Genomic DNA, 17,898 nt, shown 5'->3' on the forward strand with positions numbered 1-17,898 from the left:
TATCTCACTATGACACCTGCCGGACCCTGTGGCCGAGCACATCGCGCTGCGACGCCAAGAGTCCCGGGTTCGAATCCCGCTCGGGCTTGGTTGTTTGTGAATGTCCATTCATCAATTTAATCATTTCATCACTCATCCCCATCTTTGCAAATTAACGAAGAGGCACAAAACGCGAAGTAAATAAACTAAATCAATCAATCAATCAATCACTATGACACCTGGTCATAGGCCATGGAGGAAGGGAGAAGATTAGACTCATTCTTAAAGTTTTCAAGGAAGCCAACGGTAGTCGGGTTGCAAACTTATAAAAATTCAGGTTGCCAACTCCTAAGAATTCAGGTTGCCAACTCCCGAGAATTCAGGTTGCCAACTTCCGAGAATTCAGGTTGCCAACTTCCGAGAATTCAGGTTGCCAACTCCCGAGAATTAAGGTTGCCAGCTCCCGAGAATTCAGGTTGCCACCTCCCGAGAATTCAGGTTGCCAACTCCCGAGAATTCAGGTTGCTAACTTCAGAATCGCCATTTTCTTGTTTTTGAAATCAGCTTAATTCACACAGTTTCTAAGATATTTTTATCTTCAGTATATTACTTTCTAGGCTTCAGGCTTTGCAGATAGCCTGGGTAGCCTGCAATATACGCCCCTGACACTTAGATTTAACAAGAGAACACTCAGCTAAAACTGTTTTCTTCTGGCTTTAATGGCAGCCAACTGAGGAAGAGAGACTCGGAGTCAATTTCTTGCAGGACAACAGCATTCGCTGTGAAGGATGCCAAACTAGAAAGTGTGATGAATTTCTGACGGCAGTTTTAATTCATTTTAGAACACTAAACCACCACTCTACACTGGCAATTGCTGTTGAAATATTCACAAAAGTTCTCAGAGCAATGTCAAGATTTGGGAAAGCACTGTTAAATGTTTATCACGAATAAGTTTTAAATAGTCACCAGCCGAATTCACTTCATACTTTGCTTTCTTTACCGTTCATATTTACTTCCCTCATTATCCGATTGATTTTGTCTAAACCTAAGATTGGATCCACTTGACCCAGTATTTTGGAATTTACAGCCATCCTGTTTTAGAACAGAATGGACACCGGAGTTCAAACGCGTATCGCCCTTGCACTTATTTACCTTTGCGCGGTTAGTGTTCACAAAATTTACATTGGACTGGACGTAATACTCCTTCATATCTGCTTCTAATTTTTCCATCTGGTTAGCTACCTCGAAAGCTTTGTGAAATTCCATTACATTGTCAGCAATGAGTTTCTTACGAATAGTGTTAGATCTGATTCCGCTAATTAGTGAATCAAATAAAGCAATGGAAAGAAACTCACCATAACCACACTGCTCTCAGATCTTTCTTAATCTCCTTACAAAATCTTCTATTTGTTCGTCTTCTTCTTCTACACATATTCTAAGCTTTAACATTTGCACAATATAGTTACTTGATGGACTATAATAAGATTTTAATCTTTGTGCAATTTCCTGATAGGATTTATCATGAGGCAATGCAGGTGCAAATAATTCACGCAGTACTTCATATGGCTTGTTTCCAATAACAGATATTAATCTAGGAACTTTCTTGTCCTCTGGAATAGCTTGTGTTTGACAATAATTATAAAAGCGCTCCAAATACGCTACGATCGATCCATCTTGGGGATCATATTTATCAAAACCAGCTACTAAAGCCATTATACATTTACACTTTAACACGAAGCTTAGAAGTGAAAAATATTTATCCTCGATTTCTAACTAAATTCTCGTCGCCATGTATAAATCTCTGTCGTGTATGCATACGCAGAGGTTAAATGATTCACACACGTAGGTACTTGATAATATAAAGATTAACACGAGGATACAAAATAACGATTTAATACTAAACTTGCAAGAACAATTTCTAATATGGCTGAACACACGATCTCATCAATCAATAACTTTACAAACAATTGAATATCGATTCAGATATGCTCACTTAAGACCTTCCTTGTACCTCCTTTCATGAAATTAGCAAGTAAAAAGGCTGGACATTGTCACATCTGTCCCTTCATCATGTCATCTTGTGCTTCTCCTCAGAACTTGCGACCCCTAGGCTATAGCCTCAGATAGCCTAGTGGTAAATATCCCCCTGTTCCTATGGATGACGGTACGCGCTAGAGTCCCACATATTTCAGCCCATATCTTGTTAAGTTGACTTATTCGACCTTGGGTTCCCTATCTCTAGGGACATTGAATTTTCGCGATGCGCGAAATCGCGAAATGTGAAAAAAAGATGCAATTTTGAACATTTTGCACGTAACTACACCCCCAATGATGAAATATGCATGAGTTTTATTCGCGAAGTAATGCGAAATGTGTGCTTTTCCACGAAATGAACGCTTCTTCGCGAAATAACCGTGAAATATCATCAAATTAAGTAGAAAACACGCAAAAACCGGCAATCGAGGCTGTGCGCGCAAACTGTCGATTTGTAACGAAACGTTTGCCTAAAGTTTCCTACCACTTGCAGCTGAAGAACGTTTTATCTTCGATCACATCAGGAAGACGCTGCAAATTGGGATTTCCCATGCACATAATCTCAGTTCGAAAACTTCGCTCCCTGTCAAGCTGCATTCCTTTCTTCCCCCGAATATGCATTTTAGAAATGAAGTGATTTTGTGTTGATGTTTTATTTTTGGTTGGACAGCTAAGTACTTCTGTATGTGTACAGTATATAAAAATGAAGAAATAGTTTATCAATTTATAGCTCTTTTGTATGTTGTTTCCTCTCATGATGAAAAAGTGTGTGCCAATTTTTTTTTCCACCGCTGGTATATACCGCTGATCTAACATTTTATTTACCGCTCTCCTCAGTTTTTATTTACCATAAATTTGTGTCCCTACCTATCTCCTACTGTTCAGCGGTGCATCAGCTATATCTTGTTTCCTTCTTGCACGCTTTTATTGAATCACTCTGTATGAGCATAAACAAGCAATACATGTCGCTCCAATATATAGTTCCGTTTCAGCCTTTCGCTTAATATTTTGGTATTTCTCTCAGATTCCTAATCTATTCCCCATGCTGCTCTGTTTATGTTTCAAATTCGACATATCTTATTCTGTTCCCGCGTACTCCTATATTCCCGGAGTGATGTCCCTGTGCTTATTTATCGCCAGAGACAAGGCGCGCGAGTAGTTCCTGGCTTTTGAGGCGGGGAGCCCCGTCCCCCGGTTCCCCCCTTATCCATTTTGCAACGCCGGAGCAGGGACGTGATCCGCGGCTTTGATGAACCGAAAATTACGTTCCAGGTGACGTAAGCATTGCCCCCGGAATCCTCTGCTCGCTCACCTTTGAGGCTCTTTCCCCCTTCAACCCTCGAAAGTTGGTGGTTTGGGAACTGGGTCAGCTAGGAGAGTGGGTCAACGGCTACACGAGGGTGGAATTCCATCCTGGGGAAGAACGGATCTCGTGTTTTCTCTTTTCAAAATTCATGTTTGTGCAGCCAACTCTTTTCCATACTCTTGTTCTTGTGTACCCCTCTCCTTTTATTTCCTCATCTCTCTCTCTTTCGCTTCTCTCTAATTTTCTAATCACTTCTATCAGCGTTTCTCCTCTCTCTCCCTCTCTCCCTTTGTCATTATCTTTCACTTTCTGTCTGCCTCTGTTTCTTCCCCATCTCTTATTCTCTGTAACTTTCGCTTTTTTTGTCTGCCTATATCTGTTTTTCTGTCTCCCTCTGATTGTATCGCTACTTTTCACTTTCTTTCTCTCTCTCTCTCTCTCTCTCTCTCTCTCTCTCTGTCTATCTGCTATTATCTGTTTGATCACTCTCTCTCTCTCAATCTCTCTTTCACTTTCTATCTGTCTCCATCTCTTTCTTTCTCTCTCTCTCTACAACTTTCACTTTCAATTTTTTTGTCTGTCTGTTTCTCTTATCTCTCATTCTCTCTAAATTTCACTTCTCTCTTAGTTTCTCTCCAACTTTTTCTATCTGTGTGTCTCATCTCTCTCTCATGCTCTCTAATTTTCACTCCACTCTCTCTCTGATTGTATCGCTACTTTTCTCTCTCTCTCTCTCTCTCTCTCTGCCATTATCTGTTTGATCACTCTCTCTCTCTCAATCTCTCTTTCACTTTCTATCTGTCTCCATCTCTTTCTTTCTCTCTCTACAACTTTCACTTTCAATTTTTTCTGTCTCTGTCTGTTTCTCTTATCTCTCATTCTCTCTAAATTTCACTTCTCTCTTAGTTTTTCTCTGTGTTTCTTATCTTTCTTTCTTTCTCTCTCTCTGTCTCCAATTTTCACTTTTTATCTTAGTCTTTCTCTGTGTTTCTTATCTTTCTTTCTCTCTCCAACTCTTTCTATTTGTGTGTCTCCTCTCTCCCTCATTCTCTCTAAATTTCACTTTCCATCTTTCTGTCTTTCTTTGTGTGTCACCTCTCTCTCTCTTTCTCTCTCTATTTATCTATATTTTTCTTCTTCTTTTACTGTCATGCTTTGCCTCCCTATTACCTTTAGCTTTTATCTCTGTTCATCTTGTGTCTTGAATTCCATTAGCTTTGTCTTTTCTCCTGTACATTACTCATGTTTTGTGTTCGCACAGTGGGATCTATGAGCATTACCGTGCAAATTGTCCATGACTATTTTCATTAACTTTATCTCTTGCATCCTGTGTGTTTTTAAGCGGTGGATTTCTATGTATGCTGGTGCAGAAGTTGTCAACAGCTTGTCTTGAGTTTTCTTTTAATTCTTGAAGTTCTTATTGGGTCAAATAAAGTGCACGAGCATGGTGATGGACAATTTGCACGGTAAGACTCATGGATCCCACTGTACCTTGGAACTTTTAGATGAACTGAATGTTCTTTTCATTCAGAGACTGGATTTGCTGGAAGCTACTGACTCAAACTGAAAGTTTAACAAATCTTCATATCAAAAGAGATTAAGCAGGGTGTGATTCATTCGCTTCTTCAGCCATTTCATTATCCTTGGTAATAGCCTTAATAACTCAAAATGACTCTTAAACCTGTCACGCTGACTTTCTTATATGTTGCATTTCAGGATGCAATATTGATTTTGTAAGCTCCTGCGACTACAGATGATTGGTTCGATGTTTGTTATTTAGCGTCGCTTTTCTGCCACTTTTAGATAATCGCGACGATAAAGATGAATGGTGATATGATTAAATTGATGAAGGAACATTCACAGAGAACACCCATGTCCAGACCGGGATTCGAACCCGGAACCCCTGGTGTCGTAGCGCGCTGTGATAACCACTCTGCCACGGAGGTCTGTGACTGTAGACATTATATGCATTTTTAAACGAATATGAACCATATCGTTCAGCTACAGAACAGAGAAAAATAACTTACTTTAATTTTGTTTTCTCTGCGTTGCAATTTTTAAGCTAGTGTCCCACATTTTCAGTGTATATTCAGCCCTTTTCGTGAAAGAACGGTTCATTATGATCTGTTCATTCACGAACGACTCATCGAGAACGGCTCTTTCGAGAAACTGATCTAGAGAAAAAAGAACAGTTCATTGTGAACAATTTTTCCAATATCGATTCGTGAATGGGGTGTTCCACGAACAGTTTCGTGAACGAACGGTACGGAAGAACTGTTCTTTCGCGAACCCAAACCTGACTTCCTCACACATAGCGACAGAAACAGCTGCCTGTCGCTTATCTCAAAGGTGATCTTAATCGAATTGTAGTGCTTGAAAACTGAAATATGAAAGCGTTTTAACCCAGGTTGGCAAACAGTCTGTGAATAGAGCAGGTGCATGCTGGATATCACGTTTGAGTATGCTTAGCACAGATCAGACACAGAGAAAAGCATATCGGAGCAGTGTAGCCACAGAAAGGCAAACACCCCTTGACACAAGGAACTTCAGACGGAATTTTGTGTGTAAGGAAGTAATAGTAGATTTTAAAATTTCAGGAGACCCTCCTTATAACCTGTGACCTCCCCCCTGGAGTTCAATTCTAGCTACGGACCTGGTTGCGTTTAGTAGATATTAGAATTATTAGATTTTAGTACTAAATTATACTCTATTTATGCTATAACTATTATGATTTCTTATAAGTATGACGTTTCAACACTTTTCGTGCGGCCTTGGTTCACAAGATTCCCGGAACAGTGTGTAGATGGGGATTTTTGCACGTGCTGAAGTGAAATCTTACCCGTATGTTGCGGCAACACTGCATCTACACTTCCGTGAAACGCGTCGTTCATTGAATATAGAACATGAAACAGAATGTCCGTGTCCCATTGTGGAGGCTGGTTTTTCTTGCTCCAGTTTCACTGCAATCAAAGCGAACAGGAAAACACTGCTTTGACGCGGAGGTACGAACAGCATTGAAACTCCAGTATACGTGGTTCATAAAAACGGTCAAGGTAACATGTATGCCCCGATGTGATATATTCAGACTAGATTTCTTTCGCATACAAACAGGGTTGACAACCATGAGCGTTGAAACTTTTGTAGGGGGAGCTGATAAACCTTGAAGAGTAGAAATGAATAACAATAAAAGTTATTAACATGATTGTGATTATTATTACAGGGTGTTTCAAAAGTAATATCGCAAGCTGACACAGGTAAAAGTACACGATAATAGAAGCAAAAAAGTCTCAGTAAACATGGATCTGCAAACGAGCCGTTTTCGAGATAATTGCGAATGTGTGGTTACAAGCTGCCACTGACTTCATTGTTTGTAAACCTCGTCCTAGTTGGTAAAATGCCAATAATACAGTAAGAAAAGTCATTGTAGATCGCATTGCTCTTATTGAACATTCTACGTACTTTAACAAACGTTACTATGTTACATGTTACAATTACTGTACACTCGTACCTGTTACAGGAGGTGTTCAAAAAGTGTCGTCCTTGCGTCTGGATGCAATACTGTACGCGATTCCGCATTGAGTTTAGAATTCTTTCGAACACCCCCGGTTCATTTCAGAATTGACCACAAGCATGTACAATTCTGTGTACTGAGTGTATATCTATCCTGTTTGATTACAACGCCACCTCTCGGAAATGTTCTGTTTTGTAAACAAAGAGCAAACCTCGGAACGCGCAAGGAGTAAAGCACTCGGTGTTTACAAAATGCAATCAGTGACGGCTTCTAACCACACATTCGCACACATTATTAGCATTTTACCAACTAGGACGACGTTTACAAACAATGAAGTCAGTGGCAGCTTGTAACCACACATTCGCAATTATCTCGAAAACGGCTCGTTTGCAGACCCATGTTTACTGAGACTTTTTTGCTTCTATTATCGTGTACATTCACCTTTATCAGTTTGCGCTATTACTTTTGAGACACCCTGTATACAATAACTTTTATGATGTAATATAAATAAACGAATTTTATCCCAATTTTTTTATAATAATAATAAAAATTATATCCTTGCAGAGGCCTTTCAACTTGCTTCACCAGATGGGTGAATATCCAGCACACCTATTTCTCATTATCTTCTTTACATTTCACACAGGTACTGAAATGGTATTGAAATCACACCTCGTTCAAGAAAGAGCTCAAAAGAGGAAATTTTAGCCATAAAATTTATATTCTTGCATATGAAGTTTATGCATATAAATCCGATCCAAGCTCGCCGTTTTCTCCCTTGTACAAATATATCATGTACTCAATATCTGTGATCTAGGGATTGCCAATCCGGATAAAATTCTATCCGGATATACTCGTAGGATAGTTTTCTATCCACATTTCAATTATCCGGATATGGGATAATTCTGATAATATCCACATATTATTTGATTCGTCACGTTCGTACGTATTTTCTAAAAATCTTTCATCAAATCTGTTATATGTAACATCCAGATTATCCGTTGCATCCGAAACGGATATCGCATAATTTGAAATCCGGATATCCGTTATCAGGAATTTGTGGCCATCCCCACTGTGTTCGCGTTGCGGCGTTTTGTTCCTGCCCCCCACCCCTTTCTGAACCAGCTGCAACCATGAGTTCTCCATGGCAACTTCCCTGCCGGCTGCCCATAATGGATTTCTCCTGCTTAACGGAGCATAGCATCTGTTCGCTTACTCCAGATTTGCTGTATTATTAGCTGAACGTAACAACAACAATAATAAGAGCCATAACAGTCGGCAGGAGAGGGGGTGCGGTGTTGTCGACCTCCCCTGGAAATTGCCATCGCTTATTTCACGTTACAATAAAATAGAAAGATTGTTACCACAATCATTTATCTGTTTTGTTAGTTAATTAGTTCAGTTAATTATTATTCGAGCTATTATTGTTACATAATATGCTTAGTTCAAACACACATACATAGTTATGTGTAGATACATACACTGTACACTGAAAATGATATATTGTTTTCTCTATATTAATAATACTCATTACGCAATTCATATAATTTGTGTCATATTAAGTTTTTAAAATAAGAAGTTGTAGTATTAATTTATCTGTATATAAAGTACAATAACTTAAAAAGTGAAGCCGATTATGAAGTAAATTCATTTTTTAAATTAAATAATTATGAGGGGTTTTTATATTAAAATAAATTTCCTCAAAGGCACGGAAAATTTGTGAGACATCTGGAAGTTTTGGAGCGGGCAGTGCCCCACCCCCCTCCGCGCTCAACGACGTCCCTGTTCATTTATGGTGGATTTACATTAATATAAAAGTACTCTCGGGGAGGTTTTACAGCAAGAAAGCTTTTACATAATCCGAGATTTTTATAGCTTAGTGGTTTGGGAACACTCCAAAAGATTCCAGTCCCGTATAAAACATCGGTACTACTTTATATAATTTATTTAGCATTTTTTTACATTGGTAACGTACTATTCTGCATTGCGGAACGTTTCTTTAGGTGAAATAATGAATTTCTAACGAAAATAATGTCTATTTCTTACATTTACGAGTACTTACTGTTACTCGTTATTTCGATTCTGTAACACACATTATGGCGATAGCGTACTGGTTCATCGCGCGTTGTGAGTGTGTTTTGTCGATTTATGCAGCGTTGCAATCTTGTTCACCGGAAAATACCTACTTTCGTGCCCGGATTTGAAATTATGCTAATACCTAGCAAACCATTGACGTTAGCCCCAAAAACCATTTTCCGTAAGGTTAGGTTAGGCAAGCATAGTTAAAAAAAGAATTTTAAAAAATAAAAATACTCGACACGTCATGTTATAGTGAAAACACTGCGAGTTTGAAACACTGACTACGGGGTTTACGTCATCTAACACACGGAACATTGTGCTCTCGTGCAGAAAGCAAATGGCGGCAGCAGAAACCGGTTGTCGGACAGAGATTTTCGCAGAAAACAACATGCATTCGCATTAAAATGATCAAAACTACATTCACGAACTTCCACAACGCTACAGAAAATGATTTCCGTAAGTACTTTTTCCTGTAAAAAGTAAGAAATACGTCACCCCTATAGGAAAGTGTCATCTCTTGCCATCTTTAATTTCTTCATATTGCTACCTTCATTTGGTGCAAAGGTACATAAACCTTAATCTTAAAACTCAGCTAGCTTATCTACAGGGTAGGGTTCTTTGTAGACAACGAAACCAGACAGGATGCCTTCCAATGGAGACGTTTAAACGAATATATTATTTAAACACAGGATACATGGAGTAAGAATATTTACATGATAAGCTACTTTCTTCTATGCTTTGTATTATTTTATTTTCTCTATTTGTATATTCTTCTATCTGGACTTCCTTCTCAATGGACAAATCTGGATCTAGACTTCCTTCTTAATGGACAGATCTGTATCGGGACTTCCTTCTCAATGGACGGTCTGGATCGGGACTTCCTTCTCAATGGACGGTCTGGATCTGGACTTCCCTTAATGGACGTTCTGGATCTGGACTTCCTTCTCAATATGGAGGATCTAGACTTCCCTCTTAATGGACGTTCTGGATCTGGACTTCCTTCTCCAATTCCTTTATCCTTTTCCAACTTTTTCCTTTAAGCTTTGGGAATAATACTAATATCCTCCCTTGGGGCTGCAATTGGAACGCGCCACCACTAACTAGGTCCAACAGAGTGTATACTTGGTGCAAACGATTTACACGCACATCCAAGTAGGTGCTACAGTTAAACTGCGCAACCAAAAAGTGCTGTGGGGCGTCGATCAGAACGTGCTCGCCACTGATGTAAACAAAATTTCCCCTATAGGAATGGTAAATCAATCATACAGATGCAATATCTGTTCAAAGACACAAACTTGTATCAGTGCTTTGACTTCCTTAATTTTCATATTAACTTACATGTGATCATTGATTTGATTTATAAGATATATATATTAATTTACTTCTTTCATATTTATTCTTTGTCTTCTTATAATATATTCTATTGTTTTTCATCTTTCCAATTTGCTTTGTTCTTATTTATAAAGTTATTCACATATATTATGTCAATTCTTAACCTTGCACGCCTGGTGCTGCCATCTCTATTCTTCTTTGGCAAACTATTTACATTACTTGGTCCTATTGGGTACGTAACAATATTGACGCTGTTCTACGCAACATCCTCTCTTCTGACCTCGCAATAATAAGATCCAACAACAAAGCAAATTTAATTTGCAAGGAAGTGTTAACCACGCAGAGGAAACCTTTTGTACATCAATTTGCGAAACCCTCAGCCTATTGTGCTGCCATCTATTGTCCGGTGTTTCAATTTGCATTGTGTTTAACGTTGACATTTCGTCATTGAGTGACAGGAAGAGAAAAAAGGTTGTTTCATAGGTTTCCTTTTCTTTCTAAATTTAATTTTGCTTTCGTGTTTTTCGTTTAAGTTGTTTCTTTTGAAAAAATCTTGCCTTTTCAACCACTTCCTGTTTTCGCTTCGCGGCCATATTGTCAAGGCGTGTACACGAAGGTGTTCTACGACACGGAAAGGAAAAACAAATGACCAATTGAATTATACGGTAAGAATGACGTTACTTCTTTCTTGACTTTGAGGATGTATAGAACTTTTACCTGGAACACTGCGGGTGTGGGAAGATTGCAGGAAAGAAGGATTGCGTGTGAGGGTGGGGTGGAGATGAGGGGGGGGGGGGTGTTTCTCTAAGGCAACATTCACAAAAAGGGACATTGTCACAAAGTATCCCTCCCTATGATAATTACCATAGGCATCACCCCATTTCTACATTTTTCTCCACCTACATTTTCTTCAAGCATCTTTTCCAAAACTGGGTAAAGCATCCCCCTCCCCCATCTACAAATTTCCACTTCGAACACTTGGGGGCAAAGTAAGGTTTCAGTCATAAAAAATCATATTTTTACCAATTATTATTATTTTCTTATTTACAAATCATAAAGTTGAAATTGAATCGAAAATACCTCGGCATTATTGTCAAGTCAGATGTGTCCACTATTTAAATAGAAACTGGATTCCGCTAGCTTCCTTCCCATAAACATATATCACTTAGTCCTTTTGTATTTTTTCAAGATGCACAGATATCGGAGACCATTTAAACTGCTACCTTTCATGACTTCATGCTACAATTTCACAATACGAATCACATGAAGTTTTCCCTGATATCTCAGAGGAGGGCAAGTGCCCTCTGCTGGCGCCCTTGATGGAGAGGACAACGTGACTCAAGCCAACACCGTTGCTATTGGTGAGGCTTATGACGACAGTGTTGCCGCATGGCGCGCAGTTGAAGAAGGCTCCGGCGCGCATCGAACGTCTGCTGTAGTAGTACACGCCGCAACAAAAGTTGGTGATCAACGGAACGGGTACTGTTCAATACAAGAATGTAAATCCTTTCGCCATGATTTGATGGGAAGCTGTTCTTTCATGCGGCTGTGGTACAGAGTAATGACGGTCCATGGAGGTAGATTTGCAAATAACTGTTCCCGAATATACTTGTCATACGTCTTGCTGTCCATTTCATCGTGTACGTTGGCCGTGTTTTTTTCTTTTAAGTCCACTTTTTGCACAGAAAGGCTAATCGGGACTGGACCTACAGTTTAAACGAGGATCCGAACCACTATATGGCTCCACCGGGTATCAAACCAGGACGTTACCACTGTGCCATCGGGGAGGCCTGTTTCACATTTATCGGCACACTGTCTTGTTTGAGACAAAACCGTGTTCATTACCGGCATGCACCAAAGCAAATCTCTCTCCCCGACCTGTAAGTGCTCGCAAACAACTCGTAAGGCCGAACACAAAGTCTTGATGTGTCTTTATTGTTTTGTCACTCTATTCGTTTTGCACAGCAGCAGCTCGCCAGTCATAGGCGGGTCTAGATTTTTTTTCTGAGACGTGTACAGAATATGCTGTAAGCATTACGTAATATTGGAAATACACAGTATAATGTCCAGATTTGCAACTTATTCGACACATCAAAATGTGCCCTTATATCAGTGTTGTGCCCAGTGTTTTCGAAGAGGGGGGGGGGGGGGTAGTACGTATACTTTTTAGTAGCCGGTCCTCATATGCCATCTTCTCCTGCCGTTGACCCTCTTATTTTAGGAATACTTATCGAAGGGGGAGTTATGACCAGCATATACGCCCATTGGACATGTCACGTCATTCACATCAATACAATTACAAGCGTTCGTTCTAGGTCTAATTTGTGGTCAGATGAACTAATCGGGACTGAACCTTCAATGTATAATCCATCCTAGAATGTACCTCCGCCTGGAAACGAACCCAGGGCCCTTCGATTCTAAGGGGATAGCATAACAGAATTTCCGTCGTCGCATTATAATGAAGGGATCCAGGGTTCGATACCTGCTGGAGGCACATAGTAGTTCGTATCTCACATAAAATTGTAGGTCCAGTCCCAATTAACTTATCTGTGCATAAAAGTGGACTTAAAACTCAATCAATCAATTATTAGTAGAGGTGTGAAATTAAAGGAGTTCTATTGTATTTGTACTCATATGAAGAATGATTACAGAAAGAAGGAGACTGGCATTCTTGTAACTATCTAGGAAAAACGGCTCGATTATTTTTTATTTATTTTTTAATATGATGCTATCAAAACTTTTCATAATACTTAGTCATCATTTTGGGAGGGGCAAGTGAACCTCCTCCCGAAAAATCCGCCAATGTATTATAGGATATACAATGTGCCTGGGACTTTTCGTCGCACATCGCCTCGTATAAAAGTTATATTCGAAGTCGTTGGATTTTGCCTACCTGTTGTTTCTTGACGTTTTTCTGCTCGTTTGGTGTCGCAAGAGGACCTTTAATCGCTTCCCTATTAATTTTGTAAACAGTTTTGAACGAAATTCCAGTCGTTTCAGCATTTTCGCTTGCAGTCCAACTAACACTTTTACCAGGATTTTTCTGATTTAAGTATATAAAAATATTTATTACAACTTGTCTCTCTTTACTTGTAAGACTCTGGACACTTTTATGCTTAATAATACCACACCTTGCCATTTTGCTGTTGTAGAATAATTATAATAATAAATTCCTTCAAGAAATACCCAAAATGAGAAAGCGCCCACGCAAACAACAAACCACGACCCCGACAGAAGCCTATTCACGAACTTTTGCCTGGCCATTCCCCGCCCCCTTCCCTCTTCCCAACACGTGTTTGCAGCAAGTGGCAACCGTCGGACGGCTGTTAGTTTTAACTCCCAAAATCGCGGTAAACACAAGAAAGGAAAACGTCTTTTTTTGATGGTCCGAATTGCAAAAGAAGGTGTAAACCATCAAAGCCTTAGATTTCCTCTGGTTTTTGCTTATTTATTATTTTCTCTTCTAATGTTAACGACTTTTGTTTCTGACAGAAACACTCTTGTTTAGGGGTGGTGATCTCAAAAGTAAAAGCCCATAAGAGGCCATACTGAACTCTTAACTTGGGCTAGGCAGGATTGTTGTTTAGACCCCCGGCCGCTGTCCCCACCGAAATTTTATGTCGTCCTTCGATATTTTCTTCTTACGCCATGGTTTGTGATATTTACATCCATATCAAACCCAAAACTTCCAATTGTCTTCATGTAAAGCCTACCTACCCACAAATAATGTACTTAACCGTTAGTAAAATGAAATTGAAAGTTGATAGCTCAATTTCAACATAAATACGATAGCGCAAGATAGAGCTTTAGCTACCGGTATTCTTGTGTATTTAATAAGCTTGTAAGATTCCGTACAGCACACAGGCATTGCATAAATTTGAATATTTCATCGTGCAATGCTCCTCAAGAGGGCTGTCAACTTCCCAGGAATTTTCCAGAAACTTCAAGAACGGAAGAGATGCCATCTAGTGAGAATGTAATGAAGGTTTTACTTGCCATTTTTTTTTCATCTGCATAGTCAAGAAAGACAAGCCAAGGTCACGAAACATGTTAATTTAATTACACGCATTTTGCGACGCACAACAAACGCTGTAGAGTGTGAATGTATCCCTCAAAGTCAACCCGTCGTACAACGTGAATATGTCCCCGGCGAGAACTTTAATCGAGTCCTCTGTATTCCGCCTTTGCCGCTGAAGTGTAGGAATAATATGCTCAGTCCAAGGCCAGATTAGTCCTATCCAGCGATGTGCGTCTACGCGTAAACAACGATAGTCTACATTCTACACGTAGACTATTTTATGCACGTAGATTACGTAATCTATGTAAACAACATGGCGAAAGGTGATAACTTATCAAAGGGCGCCGTGGAATTAAAAGAAAATTATATTGCGTATCAGTTGCTGATGTGTGAGGAGAACTTTTCATACTCTTTCTTCTAAATTTGAACAATTTCTCACCTAGGAAGAAACCTAATATAAGAAATATTCTAGTGTTTTATGGGAAAAAGACCACTCTTGCCTCACGACTGCCATCTGTTGTCGTTTTTGCGTACTATTTATCTTCTTCTATAGTTGATAATAGAAGAGAAGAGAAATTTTGTTGTAAATAGGATTCTTTTCATTTCGTTAGGAACCAATACAGTTGAAAATGTCACTTTGATTTCATGAAAGCCTTGAAAATTAATTTTAATGCACTTTAGATTGTCTACGTAGTCTATGTAAACTACAACCCAATGTAATCTACGCGTATATTACGCGTAGACAACGCATGTAGACGTTAACTTATAGTCTACGGCTCACATCACTGGTCCTATCCTAGGGGCACGCACAGAATACAAAATGTGCCAACTAACACAATGTGTTGAGTCCAGTAGCAAATTGAAGTGAGTCAACTCCTAGTGCTGCACTCTTGGACATCACAATACGCACAGGACTGTATGAAAAGGTACTTTTACCACAGATAAGGAGGTATATACCCTTATCTGTGCTTTGACTAGCTTCTGTCCCGTGTGATGAACTAAAAATGCATGAATTGAACAGATAATACACGACAATTTCGGAGGAACCAAGTTAAGCCTGAATCACACGGAACAGGATTTCCAGTAGGAATGCCCTAGTTGGCGCTGGACTGGTTACCCATTTGCTAGTTTTCGCCTCACATGATACTTGCTACTGCGTACTTGTCGATCGACTTTTGTTCCCATAAGTCATTGTGCAGAGCAGACAATCTGTACTGTAAAGATGGACGAGCAATTTGAAGAATGTTGTAGGAGAATTACTATTTTGTGCTTTTATTAAAAAATAAAAGTTAAAAGTATGGACTAGAGATTGACTCGAGAAAATATAGTAATCAATGCGTACCGAACAAGCTTTTTAATTAACTCGAGTATGCATATTCAATATTCATACATAAGATTCGCAGGATTCATTCACAAATTTTTAAAAAATAATTTTAATTTAATACACTTGTAATAATAAGGATTTTGATTTTCGGCTAATTTTATTTGTCACGTACACATCTCATCGCTTTGCATAAATACCTAAATATTAATGAACTGAACACGAATGCACTGCACGTCATATATTTCCTTTATTTTATCGAGAAACTATGAAAAACAGCCAACACTACGAAACCACAGACAAAAAAATCTCCTTTGCAAACTCTCAGATTATCTTCACATGGCGAAACTTTGCTCTGATTGGCTGTTCCACAGAATCCAGTCGAGGAAAGCAAGTAGCAATTAGAACATGTCCTATTCCTCCAAACTAGTCAAGCAGTCAGCCAGGCAGCCATCACATCCGGGCCGGTAGACAGTTCAGCGCCAACTAACTGGAAATCCAGTTCCGTGTGATTCGGCCTTTACACGTCTAACTATAGACATTGATGCCAGGGTTGCCAGGTCATCAAGATGAAAATATGGGATAACATTGCAAAAACACAGTATATAGCCTTGATATTTCTACTCATATTTCCATCTTCAGAACAGTTCTTTCTTATGAAATACCTATTAATAGATGCTGTTGATAAGGATGATACTTTGTTATTCTGTGTGTGAGCAAAATTTGAAAATACACCTTCATGCGACTCTCGTGAACGTACTGGTAACTTGTAAACTACCAGGGCTACGAATATGAAACTTGAACTGCTAATTCTACTAAATAATAGCTCAACACTACAAAAAGTAATTAAATTATCTTGTCTGTTTAGACGTGAGAGACAACTTGGAGAAATTTAGTAAAGTTAGAAACCTAGCAAATGCCAGTCGGATATGAGCGATATTGTTTTCTGTGGTAATAGTATACACTTTTCATGTATGAGTAAAGTCTTATATATACGTCTGGGTGTGTTCAGTTCTTCTGAAAAATCTAGTCTGGGTTTGAATTGAACGATTCTCGTACTTTCTGAACACAACTCTTCGATTTTGTTGTCCCTTAGAAAATTTTCTGTGTGTGTGTGTGTACGACTTCGAATCAGTATAATATTCAGATATAAGTTACATGATAAAAATATTTGTTCGCAGCAATATAGAAACATATTAAAAAAAGTTTAAGGTGAAGTGAGCTTATGTTGTCCCAAATATATTTCTTATCTATTAATTTTTCATTCTTCTAAGGGTTACTGCCCCTTCAGACGTCCCGTTGTGTACGCCCTTGGCTGTATACTCTGTTCCGGTAGTCTCTGGAGCAAGCAAACGAAAACAAGTCCTTTGCGCAAGTCACTACAGGGAGCTCGACTAATTATCACGTGAGAGGGGGAAATGTGAGTTCATGGAGGGAAAAACGCGGCTGCTGCTACCAGCCGTTTGCAGCTGCGCGCACAGCTTTGCTCCCCTTCTCCACCGTTATGTGAGACCTTGCCCCACAGATTCCCGAGACGGAATGTAGTTCCTTATTAACAAATAGCTCAATAGGCTGAATAAATATCTTTTTGTGTGCATATATAGGCTATGCATGTAGTTTCAAATTTTCCGTCTAGCTCAACCCACAACAACTTCAAACCAAAACGAGGAAGTTCTTTGTCGAAATATATCGTTGCTCGTAAACACCGAATACAAAAAACACGGCAGTGAACATCACAAAAACATTGTATTTAGTTGGCAGCTGATGAATGTGAATTTTGACGTCAGTTTACCCAACAAAAACAACTTGCGCAACACAGAAACCTTCCATGGTCTACACCAGATGTCTCTTTGTATTATGGCGTTCTTGTTTACCGTCGCTTACCGCTAACAAACATGACGAAACCCCGCGTAGGTTAGGACAATACGCTGCCGTATTTAGAAACAAAAAATTCACAGTCTCGGAATCAAACATGTCGTTTCCAGGAAATGAACCACAATGATATTAACTTTCCCGCAGGAACGGTGTCGCCTTAGTGTTTGACCTGGTGCAAACACTGGTGCTTTCAATTACCTCTGGGGATGAAAAACCAGCTTACCGGATTAGTTAGGAGTCTGACCAAAAATCAGAAAGGATTATCTTGAACGGATGACTGTCAAGGGCAAAGTAAACACTTAGTAAATTATAGGCAAGAATAATTTCCGGCCAGGAACGAAACCTATGTAGCCTCAGGTTGGACCTGGGAAGAGCTTTCGTAGCCTTGCATTGGTCCTGGGAAGGGCTTTCGTAGCCTTGCTTTGGTTCTGGGAAGGGCTTTCGTA

Source organism: Lepisma saccharinum, chromosome 24 (genome assembly GCF_977018435.1).
Source record: "Lepisma saccharinum chromosome 24, izLepSacc3.1, whole genome shotgun sequence".
Classification (NCBI taxonomy): Eukaryota; Metazoa; Arthropoda; class Insecta; order Zygentoma; family Lepismatidae; genus Lepisma; species Lepisma saccharinum.